At 43.0% G+C, this 13,876-nt stretch overlaps 1 pseudogene; it reads left to right on the top strand.

The window, feature by feature from the left end:
• Positions 1-10,989: 10,989 nt before the first annotated feature.
• LOC138075359 (tyrosine--tRNA ligase, mitochondrial pseudogene) lies at positions 10,990-13,169 on the top strand (annotated as a pseudogene).
• The last annotated feature ends 707 nt before the right edge of the window (positions 13,170-13,876 follow it).

Raw genomic sequence — 13,876 nt, 5'->3', positions numbered from 1 at the left:
AGATTTCCTACAAAGGGGTGGGCCGGTGCTCCAGGCTAGAGCAGGTTAATACATCATCGATTGGTTAATGGGCTACTCTCCTCCACTGGATCTCAAACTTGAATCTAAGATTGAGAATTTTAGATAACTAGTTTATCTAAGAACTCCCTGGTGGTCCAGTGGATTCAATCCCTGGTTGGAGAACTGAGGTCCCACAAGCTTAGCAGCCAAAAATTTTAAAAACTTATCAGAAAATATACACTGTCATTAAAAAGCCAAATTAAAAGATATTCTTCCTCAAGGGCTAATTGAGGGCTGGACGGAAGCAAAAAATAATATCACTAAATTTGCATCAGATTATCAGATGGCCTTTGTATGGCATACTTAATTATAGGACTGGTTCCAATCACCAAACACAGTATTCAGAAACTGATTGCTTATGAGCATCATGATCATCTCAGAATGTTTTCAATTTATGAAGAACTTGGTATCCAGCATCTAATGAAATCGCCTGAATGACCCACTGGTCCAAAAGTATCTCCCACTTCATGAGAAAGTTCCAACATCAGAATCACCAAGTCAGGGATGGTGCGTCTGGATCTAAACAGGAAACTCAACAGGGAACCTGGAGTACTTTCTGGTCTTCTCTCATTCCACTTGGAAACATTCATTAAATTAGTTAACACTCTGGTGCTGAGATAGTGAGATGCAATGAAGTTCTATGTGTAGGACCACAGCTAAAACCAGCCCCAGGGAACAATGAGATGAGAGGAGGAGGCAGCCTGAAGATGTGGGTATAAGGGTGGCTTCTCAAGAGCAAAGGAGGAAAGGAGACACAGAAATAAGGTTACAGGGAGCCATTGGGTACCTGTTTGTACGTACCTCCATCTTGATTATCAAACAGTTGCAAGATGCAAACGAGAGGAAGAAAGGTAAGAGGAAAAAGTCCCTGACTACTCCAGAGGGAAATCAAAGAAACATTAATGACTTGGCTCCTGACCAGCTATGTGTGCCCTCTTTAATTCACAACAGCCTCACCTCCCCCTCGGCACTGTCCCAGTTCTTGTCCGGTGCCCAGGAAGGCATGCTTTCTGTATAGGCCATTCCACAAGGAGGCTGGGTCACTTAATTCTGGAAGGATGTGGTACAGGCCCACGGAGGGAGAAGACAGGTCAACCTCAGACAGAAATATGTGCCCTGACATTTGAGATGTCTTTGGCTAATTCCCCTGGAGACTGGTGTTAGGTAACTGAGGACAAGATTGTACACAGGCGCTTGCGTTCACTCCTGTTCTGGGAACCGTGTCCAGCATGCTCTCTCCCAGGGGCAGCCTCTTCAGGCCTAGAAACCATTCTTGGTATAGAAACCTTGCCAGGAAACAAATATTTCTGTTGTTTGCAGGCTCAAAGGAGGCTGCTGGGTGAGCCAGTGCCTCAGGGACAGCAATGTACTCAAAGGGCCAGGGGGCTGATTGAAGTTTCAGAAAACAGGATGGATTTGATTAGGGAACTCAAAACACAGAAGGCTGAGGGCTTCTGAACATATCAAAGAAAATTTTTTGTAGCATCTGCCCATGAGTTTTGCCTGGTTATTTAGTCATCATCACAACCAGGTGAGGCTGACGTGGCTCAGATGGTTGAGAATCTGCCTTGAATGCAGGAGACTCGCGGTCAATCCTTGGGTGGGGAAGATCCCCTAGAGAAGAGAACAGCAACCCACTCAAGTATTCTTGCCTGAGAAATCCCACAATCAAAGGAGCCTGGCAGGCTACAGGCCAAAGGGTCGCAAAGAGTCTGACACGAGCGACTAACGCACACATAGAACCAAGAGGTGCAAACCAGAGCTAGATCGCTTGCCTGAGTTCATTCAGCTAGCAGTGACAGAGCCAGGGGTCATCTGACTTGAGATCCACGCTCTGCCCATCCCATCATGCGGCTCTCTAGGAAGAACACATTAGGGTCTGCAATTAAGGGAATAAAGGTGGCACTCAGGGATTCTCCGTTTCTTCAGCATGAGAGCGTTAGGTAACACATAAGTAGGATTGGTTACAAGGGAAATGGATTATCTCAGGAAGTTAAAGAAATCCCTTTGGAATTACTCCCCTGTCCTGAATTAGGAAAACAGATGCTGAAGGGCACCAATAGCAATTGAGAGGGAGTACAGAGGAAAAGGAATGTATGTGTGGTCTGAAAGTGGTTCTGGAGAGTCATAAAGGACGGTGAACCACAGAAACCTCCCACCCCTACCCAACAGACACACACACACAATCAAAAAGATTAACTGAAAATCTGAGGGCCTTTTTTCACACTAAGTCTCAAAGGACTGAGGCTGGGATGTCCGACAAATGGTGAGGTGGCTGTTTTAGGCTGTTAGACTTGTCCATCCCACCTCCCTGACCCCCAACTCCAACATATGCCATTGCTTATTCCGACACTTGGAAGAGGAGGAGGCAAGTTTGTGCTCAGAGTCATTCGAAGCAGAAGCCAATCTGAGCCTAGGCAGTTGCTCTGCCAGGCAGCTGTTGTGTACCCATCCGTGGAGGGCCGGCTGGGTCCTGGGGTGGACCCAGGGTCCCACACCATGGGTGCCAGCAAAGAATGGAATGATAAGGAAGAAAATCAAATGCAAACTGTGAAAGCCCCCTTTCCTGCAGGCTTCAGCAGCTGCAAGCAGGTTCGCCACCAGAAACGAGCTCCTTGGGGAGGGCTTCCGTGTGTAACTGGATCCTCTGAAAGGCTCCCAGTCCCTGGAGACTGAAGACAGCTCACCCCCTGTCAGGAGCAGAGGGCTGTGCGCCCAGTCACAGGGCGGTGTCAGACGGTCAGGGCAGACCCTGACCAGCCCTGCCTACCTGGTGCTCCAAATGTGCTGAAGGGCTCCCATTCCCCTCTACTCACGAGTAATCTTTGCCTGCACTTGCCTGTTTTTATCCCTGTCTGAACTGTATTCATCCTTCAAGAACTAACTAAAAGACATGTCCTCTTTGAAGCCTCCAGGGCCAGCCCTGCCTATGGAGACCTCTCCCTCCGTTTTCACTGTCTATCTAAACCACTCATTCAACTTTTTCCACGGCTCCTGCTCACATACATTGAGGTTCACTGACTCGACTTTAAATGTGTCTGTCTAGATGACTTGGCTTCTAAAATTTCCCGCAGCACATAGCATAGTTCAGAGTGCACAGTAAACATTCAAATACTTGTTTGGTTCCTAAGTATTAATATACATTAACCATGGACAAACTTCTTCCAAAAAAATTATTGGGCTTGTATTATATCCATTCAGAAATAAATATCCTAGCCTTATGAGGTATATAACATAGAAAGAAGTTCCTGCAAATATAGGAGAATAGAATAGGGCATATCTATTCATATAAAGAAAAATATAGAGAATATTTTGAATCTTACCATCCAGAATCAACCACTATTAAAGCATAGGATGTATTGTTCCAAATATATATATATATATATTTATAATAGCCTCATTAAGATATAATTCACATACAAGTGGACACCCGTAAGGAAAAAGATAAAATTGGATCTATTTCTTACACTAAACACCAGGATAATTCTAAATGGGTCAAAGGGATAATGTAAAAATGAAATCATACAAATAACAGAGCAAAATGGGATATTTTATATCCTAGGAGAGGCAAAATCCAAAACTAATAAGAGAAAACAGTAATAAATTTGGCTGCATGGCAATCTTTTTAAAGTCCTAAGTAAAATCAAAAGGCAAATGAAAATCTGGGAGCGGTAACTGCAAATTCTATGATAGACAAAAGGCTACTATCCTTAACAATTAAAGACTTTGAAGAAGAAAAAGCCCAATAACTTGATTTTTTAAATGAGATATAAACAGGCATGGCACAGAAAAAGAAAAGCAAACGAAACCAATGAATGTTCTCTCATCACAAGAGAACTGCAAATTTAAGCTACCCTGAGATATCACTTCTTATATTTCAGATAAACAAAAATCCAAAAGTGTGACAATACACTCTATTGGTAAGGTTCCAAGGAAACACTCTGCTACATTGCTGATGGGAACTGAAAATAGAACAGTCTTTACAGAGAAGAATTTTGTCACGTCTAGCAACACTGCACGTGCCTTTTCCCTTTGACCCAACAATCACAGTTCCAGAAGTCTACCCCAAACATAACGACCAAAACTGCAAAATGACATACACTCTGCAGCATTATCTGCAGTAGCCAAGCCTGGAAACAACTCAGATGTCCATCAGTATGGGACTGGTTGGAAAATTCCGGAACCCACACACAGCGGAATGTTATGCTGCTATAAAAAAAGGAATAAGGATGGCCTCCTTATACAAGGTCAGAAGAAGCAAGGAGGAATACAAACGTGCACACATATAAACAACTTTTAAAAAACCAAAAGCATCTCCAGGGCAAGGAATAGATTGACTCTTGGATGGAGAAGACAGCAGTCATGGGAGCTATACTTCTCTGTTCATATCTTTTTATAATTTTGACTTTTAACCATGTAGATATCTTGCAGCATTGTAAAATGAAATCATATTTAGAAAAGGCAACTCCCATCAATCAAAAAAAAACTGGAACAAATGAAACTAAGAGTGTATCAAACTGATTTCATAATCACATAGGGAAGAATTATCTCAAGTGACTTTAAAACACGGTATTTTGACTGAACACCCCTAGTGGAATAGCGCCTAGGGACACAGGGAGCCACAAAAACATCTTAAACTGATTTTCTCAGTCTTCCGTGTTATCGCACAGGATAAATGACCCAATTTCATCAACAAATAATATGTTTAAAAACTAAAAGGAAGGCATTATTTTATAGGTTAGAAAAGACTTAAGAGACCTAAAACTAAACACACCCATGAAAGAAGAGTTTTGATAATCAAAGAAAACAGAAATAGTCTGAGAAAACTGGACTCTAATATTAGATGACATTAAGGGATTTTTAACTTTATTGAATGTGATAATGGTATTATGGTAACTTTTTAAAATCCTTTCTTATTAGGAGTTTTCCCCCCTTATGTCTATGTCTTTTTGCTTGTGTGTTTGTGTGTTTTAATTTATTCTGAGTTTTTTTTCAGGTTTGGCTATAAGTGAGGTTCCCAGGCATCTGAACAACAGAGCTAAGAGGTGATTTTGGGAGCCCCTGGGTGATGTTCCAGGGCTCTGTGACACCAAGTCCTACATCAAACACCTAAGTCAATGTTGAATTTTTCGGAAGGTACAAGTGAGAAAATGGAATCTTAAAAGGAATGACTTTGTAACACATATCCTATTGGATCAAGTTGGTTGAAGTGGAAAAACTTTCTCCACAGGTAAAAACCAAACTATCCATCAAAAAGATACAAGCACCCCCATGTTCCTAGCAGTTCAATTTACAATAGCCAAGATATGGATGCAACCCAAGTGCCCATCAACAGGCGATGGATAGAGAAACTGTGGTACACACACACACACACACACACACACCAGAATATTAGTAGCAACATGAGCCTAGAGAATATTATGCTTGGTGAAATAAGTCAAAGGCAAATACTATATGATATCACTTATATGTGGAATCTAAAAAATAATACAAATGAATGTATATGCAAAATGGCAACAGACTCACAGATACAGAAAACAACTAATAGTTACCAAGAAGGAGAAGGAAGGGCAGAGGAGGAACAAATTAGGGCTATGGGACTGCTGCTGCTGCTGCTGCTAAGTCGCTTCAGTTGTGTCCGACTCTGTGCGACCCCATAGACGGCAGCCCACCAGGCTCCCCCGTCCCTGGGATTCTCCAGGCAAGAACACTGGAGTGGGTTGCCATTTCCTTCTCCAATGCATGAGAGTGAAAAGTGAAAGTGAAGTCGCTCAGTCGTGTCCAACTCTTATTGACCCCATGGACTGTAGCCTACCAGGCTCCTCGGTCCATGGGATTTTCCAGGCAAGAGTACTGGAGTGGGGTGCCATAGGGCTATGGGATTAAGAGGGATGATCTACTATATATAAAACAGACGAGTGACAAGGCTATATATTACATAGCACAGGGAGTTATAGCCATTATCTTCTAAAAACTTTTCATGGCATATAATCTGTGAAAATACTGAATCAGAATGCTGAATATCTGAAACTAATATAATACTGTACATTAACTATATTTCTTTTAAAATTTTAAAAATCAAACCATCCAAGGCCATAAGCACAGGCTCCAGAGCCAGACTGCCAGTTCAAATTTCAGCTCTGCCACTTCCTAACTGTGGGGTCTTGGACCAGCTTCTCAGCCTCCCTTGCCTCAGTTTCCTTATCTTCAAAGGAGAGTGAAAATAATATCTACTTCCCAGGGCTTTTGTGACTAAATGCATGTAAGTTAAATATAGGTAAAGTACTAAGAGCAGTGACTGGCACCTATGAAGCACAGTATGTCAGTAAACTATTTTTATTTGTTTATTTGTAATAAAATTATTATTTTTATTTGTTTAGCTTTATTATTATTTATATTATTATTTTGGCCACACCTCGTGGCTATACCAGCTTGTGGGATTTTAGTTCCTCAACCAAGAATCAAACCAGGGCCCTCAGAACTGAGAGTGTTAGAATCCTAGCCACTGAACCACTAGGGAATTTCCTTAAGCATTTAATGTTTTACATACATTTATCAGTCATATATATTGCTCCTTTTAGTTTCCAAAGGAAATAAAGTTTATTGAAATTCTTCGATAAACTGTCTATAATTTTTGCTGCACCTTTAGATAGAGAACTTATTAGTGGGGATATGTAACCCAGTAGATCCTGACATCCTCCCCCAGCTCTGCTCTTGCAATATGCGCCCTCTTCCGGCTGATTCAGGGATGGCGACCCCTGGGGTCTGAGGAGTTGAAACAGACAGTGAAAAAGCGGTGAAAAGGCAACCGGTGGAACGGAAGAACGTATTCGCGAATCATATACTTGGTATATATCATATACTTGGGGCTTCCCTGGTGGCTCAGCTGGTAAAGAACTCACCTGCCAATGCAGAAGACACAAGAGACGCGGGTTCGATCCCTGGGTCTGGAAGATCCTCTGAAGAAGGAAATGGCAACCTACTCCAGTACTCTTGCCTGGAAAATTCCATGGGAAGAGAAGCTTGGTGGGCTACAGTCCGTGGGGTCACAAAGAGCTGGACTCGACCCCGCGTGCATGCACATGATACTTCGTAAGGGGTCACTCTCTAGAACATATAAAGAACTTCTACAACTCAATAACCATAGCAACAACCACCACCTACTTTTAAAGTGGGCAATGGATTTGACTAGACATTTCTCCAAAGAAGATATACAAATGACCAACGAGCATATGAAAAAATGCTCACCATCCTTATTTATCAGGGAAATGCAAGTCAGAATCACAGTAAGATAATACCTTACACCCACGAGGATGGCTACTGCCAAAAAAAAAACCCTAGAATATAACAATTGTTGACCAGGATATGGAAAAATAAGAATTCTTGTGCATTGCTGGTGGGAAAATAAAATAGTGTAGCCACTGTGTAAAACAGTATGGTGGCTACACAAAAAATTAAAAATTGAATTACCATATGATCCAGGTAAGGGGCTGTATGTTTGTTTCCCTCTAATTTTCATATGTTGAAATCCTAACCCCTGCTGTGATGGCATTTGGAGCCAGGGTCCCTGAGAAGTGAGGTGGTTAGGTCATGAAGGCAGAGCCCTTATGATCAGATTAGTGCCCTTATAAAGAAGACCCCACAGAGCTCCCTCACCCATTTCACCATGTGAGAACACAGCAAAAAGACTGCCATCTATGAACCAAAAACAGATCCCAGCAGACAGCTAATTTGTCCTGATCTTGCACTTTCCAGCCTCCAGAACCCTGAGAAATAAATTTCCCTTGTTTGTAAGCCACCCAGTATAAGGTCTTCTATTATAACAGCCCAAACAAACTAAGACAAGCCAGCAATCCCGTGTCTGGGAATACAGCCAAAAGAATCCAAGCGGGATCTTGAAGAGATTGTTTGCATCCTCGTGTTCGTAACAGCACTATGCACAACAGCCAAGAAGTGGAAGCTACCCAAGTCTCCATCAACAGGTGACTGGATAATTAAAATGTATATATACGTACAGTGGAATATTATTTAGCCTCAAAAAGAAGGAAACACTGGCTCATGCTGCAACATAAAGGAACAGGGAGGACATTATGCTAAGTGCCATAACCCAGTCACAAAAAGTCGAATGCACTTATGTGAGGCTTCTAGAGAAGTCAAATTCATAGAAACAGAAAGTACAATGATAGTGCCCAGGGGGCTGGGGAAGTTGTCTGACGGGCACAGAGTTTGAGTTTTTCAAGATTAAAAAGTTCTGGAGAGTGGTTGCACAACGGTATGAATACACTGAGTGCTGTACACTTAGAAATGTTTAAGAGAATAAATCTTGTGTCTTTTCCCACAACTTTTAAAAAGAGAGACAAACCAGGTACAAAAATAATTCTAAAGAGTTTACCGAATAATGTCAACTAGTTGCAAAATAAAAACACAATTTTTGGTCTTATAATTACTCTCTAACTAGTCCAAATTGGTCTATCCCTCTTTTCCTAAATAGTGGGTCCCTTAATCACTTTTTTGCCATATTCTATAACTTTCCAGTCACCTTTGATCATTTCAGATTTAAGACTGAGTCTGTGACTAGCAGGACCCTATGGGGCCTGTCCTCCTGGTCTAAGTATGTGATTCGCTGCAGCAGTTCAAAAATACTTTTTCTGAGGAACAGAGCAGGAGGAATCAGGCTCCCTGACTTCAGACTATACTACAAAGCTTGATTACTGCAGTAATCAAAACAATATGGTATGGACACAAAAACAAAAACACAGATCAGTGGAACAGGAGAGAAAGCTCAGAGATAAACCCATGCACCTATGGCCACCTGATCTATGACAAAGGAGGCGAGAATACACAATGAAGAAAATCCAGTCTCTTCAATAAGTGGTGCCGGGGAAACTGGACAACTACATGCAGAAGAACAAAAGTAGAACATTTCCTAACACCATACACAACAATAAATCCAAAATGGATTAAAGACCCAAAAGTAAGGGCAGATACTATAAAACTCATAGAGGAAAATATAGGTAGAACCCTCTTGGACATAAATCACAGCAAGATCTTTTCCAATCCACTGCCTAATAAATGAAAATAAAAACAAACAAATGGGGCCTAATTAAACTTAAAAGCTCTTGTACAGCAAAGGAAACCATAAACAAGACAAAAAGACAACCCTCAGAATGAGAGAAAATATTTGCAAATGAAGCAACAGACAAGGACTTAATTTCCAATATACAAATAGCTCATGCAGCTCAATAACCAAAATACACACAACCCAATTTTTAAAAAATGGGCAGAAGACCTTTCTAAATAGACATTTCTTCAAAGAAGACATACAGATGGCCAACAAATGACAAAGGATGCTCAACATCACTATCAGAGAAATGCAAATCAAAACTACAATGAGTTATCACCTCACACAGGTTAGAATGGCTATCATCAAAAATTCTACAAACAATAAATGTGGAGAAAAGGGAACCCTCCTACACTGTTGGTGGGAATGCAAATTGGTACAGCCACTATGGATAACAATATGGAGGTTTCTCAAAAATCTTAAAATAGAGCTACCAACATAGACAGCATATTAAAAAGCAAAGATATCACTTTGCCAACAAAGGTCGGTATAGTCAAAGCTATGGCTTTCCCAATAGTCACATATGGATGTAAGAGATGGACCATAAAGAAGGCTGAGCACTGAAGAATAGATGCTTTCTGATTGTGGTCTTGGAGAAGACTCTTGAGAGTCCCTTGGATGGCAAGGAGATCAAACCAGTCAATCCTAAAGGAAATCAACCCTGAATATTCATTGAAAGGATTGATGCTGAAGCTCTAATACTTTGGCCACTGATGCAAAGAGCTTACTCATTGGAAAAGACAATGATGCTGGGAAAGATTGAGGGGAGGAGGAGGACCGGGTGACAGAGGATGAGATGGTTGGACAGCAACACCAATGAACATGAGTTTGCGCAACTCAGGGAGATAGTGAAGACAGGGAAGCCTGGCTTGCTGCAGTCCATGGGGTTGCAAAGGGCCAGACACAACTTAGTGACTGAGCAACAACTACAAATGTGACCCAGCAAACCCACTCCTGGGTATATACCTGGGAAAAGCAAAGCAAAATTTCCTAATTTGGAAAGATAAATGCAGCCCAATGTTCACAGCAGCACTATTTACAACAGCCAAGACATGGGAGAAAGATCTTTGATCTCGTTTCCATTCAAACTGTAAGGAATATTTAGACATTTCTCTGCCAGGACTTCCAAGCCTCCAGAATTATACTGTCACTAAGTTTCAACTTTCAAAGTTTATTTAAGTTGGGCAGCCAGGCCAGTGAACTTAGTTCCAGATTAGCCATACTTAGAAACTCTAGTTTTTTAAAAAAGTGTCATTCAGGCCCTCAGTTTCCCCATTGTTCTTTCACACAGTAGATATTACCAGAAACAGACAAAGCAGAACTAGATAAACCAGTGCTCAGTGGCTTCCCAGAGCTACAGTTCCCTAGCACAAGAATGGAAGATTTCCTAGCTATTGTTTCAGACAGGGGTACAGACCAGCCTCCGCCTTAAGGGGATTTTTCCAAACACAACTCAGGCGGTGCCAGGTGGCCAAAGGACTCCTCATCCCAGAAGGGAAAATCCAATTACAGCAGGCACTCCACACAAAACCAGGTGACCAAATCATACCTCTTTGCCCCTCAAAAGGAAAATCTCCAATCAATGCACCCCAGTACAGAAATACACCCCAGTGTCCTTACACTCCGGGTTTTGCCACTTACCAGAGGTATCTCAGATCAGACCAAACTAGACAGACCCCAGAGTCCTGGCTCATCTTGATCTTCATCCTCTTCTTCCACTTCTTCATATCCTTGGGGCAGACCAGCTTCGTCTTCATCATCTTCACCCCCACCCTCATCATCCTCTCTTAATCCAGGGCTTCACCAAGATGGCGGCACCCTTATTGCAGTGCATCTCATGGTGATTTGGTACCGCAGGCGGGTTAGGAGTCTTGCCCCCGGGACGTCGTGAGGCCTACATGGACACTCGGAGGTTGATGGTGGTGCAGAAGGCTCGAGGTCTGTTCAAGTTCTTCCCCGAGACACGTACAAAGACAGAGCTCCCAGAGCTCTTCCATCGCGACTTGGCGGAAAACTTTCCCCAGGACCATCTATGGCGGCCTGGACCCCAGGCCGACTCATTTCATGGTGAACACCTCCTGGCGCTGTTGGACCTCTTCTCTTCCAGCCAGCTGGCCACAGCGTGACGTCACTAGTGGGAGGCGCCGAGCGCCCCTGGGAGATGGGAGTGGTGGTTCGGAGGAGCACCAGGCGATGGTCGCTGAGTGCATGCCTTTGCCCCGGGCTTGAGGCCCTGGCGGTTCATCACCTGCAGCTCTTCACTAGTAGGAGGACCTGGGGCAACTTCGTGGTGCTGGACACCTCGCATGGTAGCAGCAGTATCTCCTGGTGGACTTCGTAAAGGCAGTAGGTGGCCCTTACACGGGGTGGCGGGGTGGGGCACGGCGGGGCAAGCTGCTGAGTTGGCTGGGCCCTTATACTGGCCTCAAGAGCCTAAAAGGCAATAGTCTGGCAAAGCTCTTATACCAGGTACTCCAGGCCTATGATTTCTTTTCCTTTCTTTCTTTCTTTTTTATTTTGGAGAATAATTTCTTTACAATATTATGTTAGTTTCTACTGTACAAGGAAGTAAATTAACTATATGTATACACATATCGGGCTCAGACCATAAAGAACCTGCCTGCAATGCAGGAAGCCAGGTTTGATCCCTGGGTTGGGAAGATCCCCTGGAGAAGAGAATGATTACCCACTCCAGTATTCTTGCCTGGAGAATTCCATGGACAGAGAAGACTGGTGGGCTACAGTTCACGAGGGTCACAAAGAGTTGGACACGACTGAATGACTCACACTTATACATATATCCCCCGCTCTTGGACCTCCCTCACACCACCCCCACATCCCACCCTTCTAGGTCATCACAGAGCACCAAGCTAAGCTCCCTGAGCTGTGCCCCAGGTTCCCATTAGCTATCTGTTTTACACATGGTAGTGTGTATATATCAGTGCCACTCTCCCAATCCCCCCACCCTCTCCTTCCACCTCTGTGTCCCCCATCCGTTCTCTATGTCTGCATCTCTATTCCTGCCCTGTGAATAGGTTCATCAGTACCATTTTTCTAGATTCCACATATATGTTAATATATGATATTTGTTTCTCTCTGAGTTACTTCACTCCGTATGACAGACTCTAGGTCCATCCATATCTCTCTATATGGCCCAGTTTTGTTCCTTTTAATGGCTGAGTAATATTCCATTGTATATGTATATCACATCTTCTTTATCCATTTTTCTGTCAATTAGGTTGCTTCCCTGTCCTGGCTATTGTATCTAGGCTTGTGATTTCTACTACCTGTTCCAGCCTTATGGTCTAACTAGCTGGATCTGATCAGCTGGGTAGTATCATATCTGGATATGAGTTCATCCATAAGTTGGCTGGAGAAGACATATTTGGAATCTATTCCTCTAATTACAACTGGAGCAAAACTGAGGAAGTCCACTGGCAATGCTGTTTGGCTAAACAGAAATAAGACATCACCATTTGAGTTGTATCAATTCTTCACAGATGGCAAGATGATTTGATAGAAAAGTTCCTGAAACTCTCCATTTTTCTGCCCCTTCCAGAGATTGACCACGTACATAAATAATGCAGCTGCATGTCAAAGAGCCAGTGAAGTGGGGTCTTCAGAAACAACTTGCTGCAGAAGTAACAAAGCTTGTCCACCAACAAGAAGGGCTGGACTCTGCTAAAAGATGTACACAAGCCCTGTGTCATAGTAGCACAGATGTACTAGTCAAGTCTAAACAAACTCTTTTATAATTTTTAAAAGAAACTTCGTTTTCTGAGTTAGTTCTTGACCCTAGGTTCTAGATACCTGCTTAAAAGCAGATGCCATTCCAGAGGCTCTTGGATAACAGAAGGCAGAATCAGTATAAATAAGAAACAAATCCTGGGAGTGTTTTAGTTGTTGGACAATGAATTCTTGAGAATGGACTTTGGTTACTTAAAATAGAAAAAGGAATTTCTACATTAAAAAATACCTTCAGCCATGATGAACTCCATATAGTGGAGTTTAAACAAACTTATCCACCACTCATTCTCAAGACACAAGAACTTATTCTGTTGCTTACGTAAACCATAGAAGAGGCAGAAGGACAGGGGAATCTGTCCCAGGAAAGCCCCACAGGGGGCTGCTTAGTAACATGAGGACAAGAAGGGGCAGGATTTGTAGGCAGCACTGTTCAACTACATCAGACATGCACAAAGCAGGGTCCTGGATATGAGGCTGGAACATGCCCAGCCACTATGCCCAGGACTCTATTTCCTGTTGCCTTTGGCTCAGTCTGCTTTGAGGAGGGACAGAGACAGCTGTGTGGTCTTTCTCAGGACCAGAGGGTTAACACAGGCAGATCAAGTTGGAAGCACTTCAGTTTGCTCATGCTGGTGAAGAACCATCGGCCTTGAAAACAGGATCCACTTATGGTTTACCTTTTTCTTTGTCTCAGGGCATAAAATTAGCAAAATTTCTCCTGCAGCCAATCGCAGCGTTCTGTGGGCTTCATACAGAAGTGCCAGCTGTCTCTCCATGATTCACTGTACCCAGCTCATTCTAACCTGAATGACACGGGCCAAAATGCACTGGCCATCTGTCCTGCCTGCTTTGAATTCCCATCACTGTACAGCCCGATCTTAGCAGAGGCAGGCCCGCTCACGGAAACAGAGCTGGAGGTTAGCTCTAACCCCTCACCTGCCATGTGAT

This window comes from Capricornis sumatraensis, chromosome 1 (assembly GCF_032405125.1).
Source record: "Capricornis sumatraensis isolate serow.1 chromosome 1, serow.2, whole genome shotgun sequence".
Classification (NCBI taxonomy): Eukaryota; Metazoa; Chordata; class Mammalia; order Artiodactyla; family Bovidae; genus Capricornis; species Capricornis sumatraensis.
This window is presented reverse-complemented; position numbering and strand designations above follow the sequence as displayed.